Source organism: Liolophura sinensis, chromosome 1 (genome assembly GCF_032854445.1).
Source record: "Liolophura sinensis isolate JHLJ2023 chromosome 1, CUHK_Ljap_v2, whole genome shotgun sequence".
In the NCBI taxonomy this organism is placed as follows: Eukaryota; Metazoa; Mollusca; class Polyplacophora; order Chitonida; family Chitonidae; genus Liolophura; species Liolophura sinensis.
This window is the reverse complement of record NC_088295.1, coordinates 33,049,979-33,061,984: the sequence shown is the minus strand read 5'-3', so window position 1 is coordinate 33,061,984 and position 12,006 is coordinate 33,049,979.

The window sequence follows — 12,006 nt, the reverse complement described above, 5'->3', positions numbered from 1 at the left end:
CGAATGAGCTGGTTACATTTTATAGATAAACTAAGCTTTGCATGTAGAAATTGCTACCCGGGTTAACAGAAAGAAAAAATGAAATCGCATCGACGTACCTTCCCACAGGGTTTTATTGGTAATTTTTTAATGAGAGTTGTCTCCCGTCGTTCAGTTCTTACACCGTTAACGTTACAATTGTATGGTTAAAAACTATTTTACATAGCATTGAACAGATTGAAATATTCTATTTGACACATCGGAGAAAATCAATAATACATGTAGGTCTAGCGTTTTTGTTACTGTTGGCCAAAAATCATTTAGGAATTTGCTTACTTTTTGACTGTATATATTTTCAATTGCTGACTATTATCCTAAATACGCTAGCAGATTTTCACACAGGTGGCCTTTGAGGCGATGTTTTGCTTGCATCTGTATATTTTAAATGAGATTTTTGTGGCATACGTCTAGCGATAGCCATTCGTGTAATATTAGGGAAATTAATGTTTTGTAAGAATACATAAATTTATTTGGCTTTATAAACAATGCTTGTATGGTAGTTCACAAAATTTTTCATGCTCGGATAGGTTTATTCGAGGTAAAGTTCCGCAGAAGAAAAGGCATTCTTCGTTTTTGTGTGATTTTAGACACCTATTGATATTCAAATATTCTCAAAATCCGGACCTTGCCAAAACTAGTTACGTACAACTGACTGATTCACTTTTTTATGTTTTATTACATAGATGTAATCATTGTATATCACCTTACATAATGTTTAGTGACTGTTACTGCTTTGTTTTGGTTCCTTAGAACACTATTTTGTTTCTCGATGCTATTTCATTGTTTGGTGTTATATACATCTGTGCGGTTGTCACTGTGACAGTTTACCAGTGAAACTTTCAGAAGTACAAATACACAAAATGACTACCCTCAGTTCGCTCCTGGTAAATATTTATTGTTAAAAATAAATAAAACTTAATGACGGATCAGACTTCATGATATTATTAATCAACGATAACACTTACATTTATCATCTAATACATCTATCGAAACGTAGGCTGTTTTTAAGAATATGGATGTACACAACCGCAAGAGAGAATGACAAAAGCCATATGTATAGACAGGCATTTTGTCAGAGGGACTGAACGTCAGAAGACACATATATTCAGTACGGAAGGTCGATATTCTCACTGAATCCTTCGGAATCCACCGAATAACTTGTTACATGTTTTGTGACACCTAGCTCACAGAAGCGATATTACGTGATTCGTAAAATATGTTTTCTATGAGGAGCCGATTTAACGTTTAATCGACAATTATCGATATCCATAAATGAATTATCCACATCAATAAAACAATCAATAATTTATCGATAATTACAAAGAGTGGTATTTATTGATATTATCGATATCGACAAATACGACTGTTTCTCATAATTATTGCTCCTTCCTGACATCTCGTAATATTTTAAGCCGGGATTTTAAGAAAATTTCTCTGAACCGTGTTATGTGCACGACTGCCGTCAGTTTCTAAATTTAGCTTGCCATGGTTTACATACGCTGAGTTCAGCGCCTGCTGTCTGCCTCTACCTTAGAATATTCCAGAATGCGCGCAGTTCGGTGCCTGTTTGTTTACATCAAGTGTTCAGGAATTTTCTTATTCTAGGACAATTCCACCAGGCTATATAAGACCTATGAAAGCAGGTCAAACGGAGAGAACTGAGGGCAGAGAACGGAGAGAAAGGAGAATTATTGAGAGTTTGGATGCCCTTGCTGTGTATTACTTTAGTAGGCCCTTTGTGCTGAATTTTGGTGTCTTTATAGCCTCTGGCTTTGTTATATCCTATCTCCACCGAGCACTTGTTCAGTATGAACTTGTATGTTTAATTTGTGCTCTTGTATACACAGTGCCTATTAGTACACGGACCCTGTCTGTGAAATTTTGTGTATATTTCGTCATACACTCAAGTTATACTGTGGATTTTCCCTCTTGTGAATTTGCCTCTGAGCATTTATGCCTGTGTGGTATATATATTGTGGAATATATGCGTCCGTTTGGACTTGACACCGTAAGTACTTTAGTATTTGTATAGACACTGCTATCCTTTCTTGTTAAACTTAAGTACTTTATATTTGTATAAGTCTTATTATCTGTTTTTGTTAAGCTAATAAATTGTTGTAAAATAAAATCTGCTGGTTTTGGTCACTTTTTTGTGCGGCTAAACTGTCGTGTATTTCGAACAAGCCATCTCTTTATAATACAGACAGTTTGGGTCCGTAACAACCGAGTAAATCGCATGAAAACTGCCCATTGTGAGCAGGTATTACACTAGTACCCGTGTCACTCGTGTTCCTTGTAGTTCTGCTGGATTAAATCACCGGCATTGGTTACACAGTCCTGATTCTACTGCCTTACTTCCTCTACTGTGTCGGCTATTGTAAATAAAGACATTTTCTGTCAGTCATTCCTTCTAAGCAGCGTACACGGAGCTGTCATTTGCCATTGAAACCAGCAGGGGACACTATTTAACCTCTAACTCTTTACGGATATCGCTAATCCATTTATCGATGTCGATAAAAGATTGTTCTATATCTATAAATGATTTATCAATATCGGTAAGTAAATTAGCGATATCGATAAAGAGTTACAGATTTAATGTTAATTCCTCCCCCCCCACCCCCCGTAGTTTTCGACGTATTCCATCATTTTTAAAAATCATATTAATGCAGAGTTCATAGAAATGACAAAATGTAATCTTTTAACTGGCAAATCCGAGGTGATTGTGTAACGTCCTATTGTCCATTCAACCTTACATGTTTACATATATATTCTATAATACATGTATATGTGGTTTAGATATTTGCATTTTTTTTAATGTATCGGTAGGTCCGATTAAAGCCTTCTTTTAGCTAAATAAAGTATGTAAACTGTGTTGATTTGTTTTCGTTTATTTAATATACAGGCATGTGTGTTCACAAAGAAATAGTTTCAGCGATTATCTTGTGGCTTGTGGTTGGTCTCTAAGAGAACCGTTCAATATTGTGTGGTATTTATTTACTTATTTATGTTATAGTTCTTTAACACCATATTCATGACTTTTTTTCTTATACAATGGCGGTCAGTATTGTAGTTGTGATAGGTTTCACTCTTAACATCGCTGTCTGAAATGAAGCGGTTACACGGAATGCAAAGCCTAGTTGTTTTTTTTTCAAATATTCGAGACTATTGCTTTTTATGATTTGCATATTTTAGTGTCAGTTTTGGACGACAAAAATGGCACAAGAAAATTCGTTCTCCTCTGTAAATAATTTATCAGGTAGCCAATACATGTGTATGAATGAGTTATGTATTGGATGAATCATGCCAAACGCAAGAATATACATGAAAGTTCCGGTGATGGAAATGACCAAAATAATTTTGACATTCAACGCACGCGCTTTGCAAAGATTGAAATGATTGAGGTGCTGATATAATTTCGGATAAGAAAATTTTTGAGCAATTTTTTTATTTCGAATTTCCTTTAGATAATGATTAAAATGACAAGTTAATAAAATGCACAGAAAAATTTTACCTGTAACATACGTACGATACATTTCTGCTCATCTCAACAAACACAATACTAGACCAAACAGTACAATTCATGTCTATGTATTATGGAATGGGCGATGCTATCTTTTTTTTGGGGGGGGGGGGCAAAATTGCACAATTCTTCTTCCGGTGGATATCATGCATTCAATTTTCTGGCTTTAATTGTAAACACCCCTGTTATTCCTGTTTTTCTGTCAGCAATCTGACATCAACTGCCGGACTACTTTTCGTTTGTGTGTAAAAAAGCAGGCGACAACCCCCAAATTTGATGATGTGCGTAGTGATTTGCTTATTCGTACTGATTCCGAAATTATGGTCTTCTGCTTAAGCCACAGTCCTGGAGAGATATAAGTGGTTACATTTTAAGCATTTACGGAGGCCTCTGTGGCCGAAATTGTTAGCGCACCAGCGCGGCGCAATGATCCAGGAGCCTCTGACCAATGCGGTTCCTGTGAGTTCAGGTCCAGTTCATGCTGGCCTTCTTTCCATCTTCCAGCACCCTCCGGATGGTTTCCTCTCACCATAATGCTGGTCGCCGTCGTATAAGTGAAATATTCTTGAGTACGGCGTAAAACACCAATGGCGTAACATGTCGTAAACAATGGTAAAAATATAACCTACTTTGGCAGAGGTAATAGACGCAGGCAAAAAGATAGTCATGTTTGGAAGAGATGATGAACATTATTAAATGGCAGTTGTAATAAACGCCCGCAAAAATATAGCTTACTTTGGTAGACGTAATAGGCAACAAAAATATAGCCTTGTTTGGATGAGGTAATAAATATGATGCTGAAGTAGGAGTTATACTTGTGTTATGTAGGCTAGTTAAACTATTTCTGACATGTCTGGTACTGAAACTCCCTAGTTTTACTGTGGAATGTGTGGATCGAGTCTAGGGGGGAATAGCATTACCAGTCATGTCCTGTGACAAGTCATGTAAGTGGCGGCTCACTCTGGGGGCACTGGTCATACTGGCGAGATCATTCCAAACAGATATAAGCATATCCTGAATGCATATAGAAATTATTAGCCATAGCATTTAATGACAACGGGTTATTTAGTCGTCTAGTTTCAAATACCTCGTGAAATCTGACAATTTTACCACAGTTATAAGCAGGGTTTTATTCCTAATACAATTTAAATAACTTAGTAATTACCGCAGCTTTCTTTGAAAGTTGATATGATTCTACATTTAGTGTATTGTAGAGGGGTACCTGTGGATCTGAAGCTCAAATGCACAATATTCTTAATTATTCCAAATCAAATCTATCTAATGTTGCTGATAATGTTTACATGACATCATCGGCACATGTACAAATGTTCATGAATTCATACAACCCCTCCGTTTACAATGTAGGCGGTAGTCTTATATGACAGTAGAGATCACTTCCATGACGAGTACGCGAGTCGGGATCAACCTTCCATTTTAACAACGAAGTGCCACAAAATTAAGTCTAAATTCACCATATTCAGGGTCATGTTTGTAATATCCCCCGTTGATCTACATGTGAGCCGTTTATATTGTATTCCTGTATCTATGTGTCGAAACAGACTTTAGTATAACAACCGTCAACGAAGGTAGACGTTAAAATATAGCTAGGTCATTTCCCAGACTTATAAATCAGGAATCTGCTGGTGGACTAGGCATACCCGAAGGCTGGTCCCTTGCATTGTTTTAATGTAATTGTATATTAAATGTGAATGATGAGTAATTCTAGACCAGTGAAGTCAAATGAAGTGCAACTAACATCACAGTTACAATAAAGCCCTGACTGAGATGCATGTAAACTGACAAGAGGTTGCAGTTTAACGGTTACATGTGATCATTTCCCAACTATCACTGTCGTCGCTGCTCTGGTTTTGCTCTCGATGCTGTTAGTCTTTTGTATTACTTCATTAGGCCTTGGTGAAATGCACATTAAGCTGTCTTCTCCAATCTACGCATAGCTTAAGCTAATATTTCCATGTCTACATAATGATGTATACATATCAACTATTTTTATTTCAGCTGTGTTTAGTAACATCATCACAAAACAATCAGTTTGACTATTACAGTAACAAATGACAAAAATACCCGGACAATTCTGCCAACAAATGAAAATCAACAAATGCAATATTAAACAGCTGGTATTTATGTTACTTCAAACAGAAATTCTTTCCTTCGTTGACATTATGTTTTATGATTCTTTGGTTTATGTTCTAACACATTGTAATGTGACTGTTCGGATTCCTCATTTTAATAATTATTGGTTATTTTATCTCTGAAACATGTTACGACCCAAACTGTCTGTATTATAAAGAGATGGCTTGTTCGAAATACATGACAGTTTAGCCGCACAAAAAAGTAACCAAAACCAGCAGATTTTATTTTACAACAATTTATTAGCTTAACAAGAACAGATAATAAGACTTATACAAATACTAAAGTACTTAAGTTTAACAAGAAAGGATAGCAGTATCTATACAAATACTAAGGTACTTACAATGTCAAGTCCAAACCCCGACGCATATATTCCACAATATATTCCACACAGGCATAAATGCTCAGAGGCAAATTCACAAGAGGGAAAATCCACAGTATAACTGAGTGTATGACGAAATATACACAAAATTCCACAGACAGGGTCCGTGTACTAATAAGCACTGTGTATACAAGAGCACAAACAAAAGTTCAGACTGAACAGGTGCTGGGTGGAGATAGGATATAACAAAGCCAAAGGCTATAAAGACACCAAAATTCAGCACAAAAGGCCTACTAAAATAATACACAGCGAAAGCATCCAAAACTCTCAATAATTCTCCGTTCTCTGTTCCCTCCGTTTGACCTGCTCTCATAGGTCTTATATAGCCTGGTGGAATTGTCCAGAATAAGAAAATTCCTGAACACTTGATGTAAACAAACAGACACCGAACTGCGCGCATTCTGGAACACTCTAAGGCAGAGGCAGACAGCAGGCGCCGAACTCAGCGTATGTAAACAATGGCAAGCTAAATTTAGAAACTGACGGCAGTCGTGCACATAACAAACATTAGCGGTTATACTGTACAGTTTTTATAGCGGGAATAAATATAAAATACTTCACAGCAAAGTAAACCTCATTGCTTGCTCTGTTTTTCACATATTTCCAGATGCCTTTGTGCATGGGATGACTACAGGTAAGATTAAAATAAATTTCTGTGAAGTTAAACATGTGTAGTGGAATACTCGTTCTATTACAATTCCCACATCTCTCAAAACTCCCCCAAGTTCACAGTCCCCAAATTTAACTTGGTCTAAACTGGATCAAAGTATATATAATGGGTAAAATCAAAATACTGTACAATACTAAACCCTTTTTCATGGTTACCAACCATTTCCATGTCATCTTCGTGCTAGTTCTAGTTCACCCAGTCTCGAGAGCTACGAGAGACGCTCTGGAAAAAGACAAACTTTGGATGTTCAATTTCAACAACAAACGGTTATTACTATTGTCATAATCTGGTTCATTTTATACACATATTTTCCCACATGTGGCGCACGTGTTTCTTACAAGTAAGCCAGAATGACCAACAATGTCAACAAAATGCTGTAGAATAGGAAGAAATCGCGGTAAGACACTAGATGAATTTAGCAAACGCCACCATAAATATGGTCATGAAAACATCACAGAAACCATGACAGTGACGCCTTTTACCCTGTGTCTTGGCTTTCTGAAGCAGAGCTTTATCAAATTACATCTGGACTGCGAATGCCTCGGGCATGGGTTTTTCTGAACCTTTTCTCTGTGAATACGCGTGGGGTAAACTACTGTCTACTTCGGTACCATAGCCGCTCCTCACGGTAAACTACTCCATAGCCGCTCCTCACGGTAAGCTACTCCACTAGGAACACGATTTGATTGTTTATTCAGTCCCATTCTCTTTGTTTATTTATTTATTTGATTGGTGTTTTACGGCGTACTCAAGAATATTTCACTTATATGACGGCGGCCAGCATTATGGTGAGTGGAAACCGGGCAGAGCCCGGGGGAAATCCACGACCATCTGCAGGTTGCTGAAAGACCTTCCCAGAGAAGGCCGGAGAGGAAGCACATGAGCTGGACTTGAACTCACAACGGCCGCATTGGTGAGATGCTCCTAAGTCATTACGCTTCGATAGCGCGCTAACGAAATGAGCCACGGGGGCCTTTGTTCATGGGTCCTTGTGACGATATCTGAACAGCTTTATAACTAACTTTTTAATGAAGACCCCGTTTTCAGGTCTATGCATCACACTTAGAGAACTTTGTCAGTTCTCATTAACTACAGCAGTAATTTACCTGATCCTTTATCATATACATCGTCACTATAGACTAACTTGTACAGAAGAGTTATGTCCCCTGAACTGCACTTTTTGAGTTGATGAACTTACATTCCTGTAGTAAATGCTACTTAAAATCAATATCTAGCATTCTAGCAAGAATGACCAACAATGTCAACAAAATGAACCGTGAATAGAGCCATTTCAATTACTGACAAAATCTCTGTTGCAGTGAGAAAATTTACTGGAAGAGTTGTATTGAACGCTGGGAGTGTCCCTTACAGCATAGTGAATTGAGATTGCGTAATGCTTATGCCATTAAACCCTGAGTTATCTCCCATCTACCATAACAGGCAAACTTATGGCACAATACGATATTTTTACTCTCAATTAATAATGAAAAAAGGGTCCTTTGCATTTTACCACATTATCGCAGATGCATGGATATAGGTACACAGTTTTATATGTATTGGTATTCCCCCTTGACCTAGTGCTAGAGGTGGATCTAGGGCTAGAGGTTTGGCTTGACAATACGGTTAACCTGATGGCTATATGTATTGGTATTTTCAATTGACTTGGTGCCTCAGGTGGATCTAGGGCTAGAGGTTTGGCTTGACAATACGATTAACCTGATGGCTATATGTATTGGTATTTTCCCTTGACTTGGTGCTTCAGGTGGATCTAGGGCTAGAGGTTTGGCTTGACAATGCGGTTAACCTGATGGCTATATGTATTGGTATTTTCAATTGACTTGGTGCTTCAGGTGGATCTAGGGCTAGAGGTTTGGCTTGACAATACGGTTAACCTGATGGCTATATGTATTGGTATTTTCCCTTGACTTGGTGCTTCAGGTGGATCTAGGGCTAGAGGTTTGGCTTGACAATACGGTTAACCTGATGGCTATATGTATTGGTATTTTCCCTTGGCTTGGTGCTTCAGGTGGATCTAGGGCTAGAGGTTTGGCTTGACAATACGGTTAACCTGATGGCTATATGTATTGGTATTTTCCCTTGACTTGGTGCTTCAGGTGGATCTAGGGCTAGAGGTTTGGCTTGACAATACGGTTAACCTGATGGCTATATGTATTGGTATTTTCCCTTGACTTGGTGCTTCAGGTGGATCTAAAGCTAGAGGTTAGTTCAAGGCCCGAAGAGTTGCTCTGACAATACGGTTAACGTGATGGCTACTTGTAATCTCCAATCTTTCAGGAAGGTCACATGTGTGAATGCCTTTCAGCATGTTTCATCACAATAATTCACCCGATAAAAGTCACGATGTTCCATTGTAAATCTGTCTGATTGGATGGAATGTGAAGAATCTGAACCTTTGGACTTGTGATTAAAGCCCAGTCTAAGGTTTCTAAGGTATGTATGTATGTATGCTGTGGTTTTTACGTGCTACTTACCACTACTTCAATGATATTACGAAGAGTCATTAGGTTTTTAGGAACAACCTGTAGTCACAAAGAGGTGTGCAGTTGTCATCTCACACATCATTCGTCCCAGGCATTTCTTTCTCTGTATTTTTTTTCTTGTTTTCATACATGTAAAGCCTGTAGAGGTTAACCTCATGACAATGTGATGGGAAATTCATAGTTCATCTGAGAGAAACACCAAAACAAAGCATCTTGCTGTAAGTCACCTCACACCTCAGCATATTTTGAGATCACATCATACATTCATCCATGTGCTTATACCGCTGTGTGGGTGAAAATCTTTCAATGATGTGTGAGAAAGTTCATCAATTGTTCACCGAATTCAAGTTACCAATGACGTCACAACTGATCATTTCTCACTTCACTAGTTTTAGCGGTATTTCTACTCCCTAACTACGCGGCGGGTTTCAAAACGACAGCTTTTCTATGAGTGACCGATAGTGCTACACGCACTGGTCTCATTGGCCATTGTAGGTACGGTAGCATACATGTTATTCTGTATAATCTGATTGGCATCTACTTAATATGCATAAGCGTATGGTATTGGTAAATTGTAAATGTCCTGTTACGAACCCCATCTTTAAACATTGTTATTATAGTTTTTTTTATTTGTTCTTGGGTTGGCCTGAACAGTATAGCCCTCGCGCTCGAGGCTTCGGTGTTTATGACTTTAGAGTCATTGTAAACAAAGTGTAGATTCTGGAAATATGTATCGGTATTGTAAACTTGTTCTTGTCATAGGGATTAATAGTTCATCCATTTTGATGCTTCATTGCATTTTGTTCACCTTAATAAATCCCAACCATCTCACTCACAAACAAAAGCTGAATGTATTTCACAAGTTCACATGCGACAATTTATCGTACCGTTTTATTGCACTGCAGACTAATATAAATTCGTTGGTTGTGAAAACATAACATCTGGTCGAAAAGTATCCTTTTGCATATTTTGTAGTGTGTTTTGTACGGTAGAGACATTCTCTCCGGTCGTACATGGGAAGGTCTGTGAGCAACTTTCTGAGGGTCATCGGTTTCCCGGGCTTTGTCCGGTTTCCTCCCACCACAATGCTGGCCGCTGTCATATAAGTGAAATATTCTTGAGTACGGCGTAAAACACCAATCAAACAAATTAAATATGATAGAGAAGTGTCAGACATTCATCTTATATACATTCAATATAACTGAAAGATTGAGAAATCAATATAGCAAGTGTGTATTTCCATTTTGGTGAGTTAATATACCAGTATACGTGTACAGATGTTAAAGATGTCAGGTTTGAAGCTTCGCTACAGTTTGCTCAGTGAAATTCCTACTATTTGGTTACCTTTATATATTAAGCAAGTATACATTACCACAGTGATATTAAACATTTAAACACTTTAACAGAAGGTAATGTTTTATTCCATTATTTTATCTAAGTATAAATATTATCTCCATAATGTTTTGTGTATTTCCACTTTTCTAAAAAAAATTATGTGTATATATATATATATATATATATATATATATATATATATATATATATATATATATATATATATATATACACATAATTTTTTTTAGAAAAGTTTTAAAAAACTAAGGTGCTAGTAAATAGAATAATAATAAAAAAAAATCATACCAAATACTTTAAAAATGGTCCTTGTTGCTCCCTTGCTTGGCGCATTAGAGCAAGAAAACAGGATTGGTTGGCCCGATGTCAGAATATGTATATACTATTGGATGGAGTGTCATCCCTGGTGTCTTCGGCCTGATATTTTAAGGGTGTCAGCACTTTGGCACTTTTGTGTCTCCACGGCATGGGCTCGCCCCGCCACAAGGAGATACAGTATGTGTAGACAAACCTAATGAGTCGTCATATGACTGAAAAATTCTTATGTACGACGTTAAACCCCAAGCGTTCATTCATTCATTTCATATTACACACCGTGCATACTCCAATCAAATAAACTCAAGATGTTTTCACCATGACATAGCTTCAGCAGAGCCCATTGAGTGCGTGATATGCCCGGAAATCTTCACAAAAAAACCCGACCCCTAATCTGCCCACACCTTCCAGCTGAATTTCAGAACGGACATCTTCACTGATGACTCCAACGGAGAAATCGTCGACCACGGCTTAACAGTAACCCAGAGTTCTATTAAAGCAGGCAGATTACTGCGGTTTGTGCTTTGTCTAGAATAAAAAAAAAACAGAAACAAAAAAACTTGAAGATTTTTATTGCCATCTGAAGATCACAGGTTTTACTGGAGTAATACCGTGTTGGTTACTAGATACATGGGATGCTGATAAACACTTGATAAATATTGACGCTTATAAACCACTTTCCACAGAAGAGACACGGCTAACGTGCTTAGAGTGAGCTCTCGTCATCATCATATAACAGCCTGCTAGGCTGGTAAAGACAGCCGTAAAGATAAAGTGTCTTGAGGAACACTTGCCTTCCTGTAATACAGCATGGGCATTGATCTCCCTTTTCAGATGAACATGTCCAAATTTATATAAGTTGCTTTCCAAAACCCAGTGGTTTGTTCTCCTTTCACTATTTCTAGAGCCGACTTCTCCAAATTGATGGATGCATACTGCAAGATGTACGCGAACTGGCACGAAACATACAGCTAAGACTTTAGTATTCCATACAGAGCTACTTGCATTGATTGGTCTTTTCAACCTTGTAAGTAGGTGTTTTATATATATTTTCCTTCTCAACTTTAGACCAGTCAAT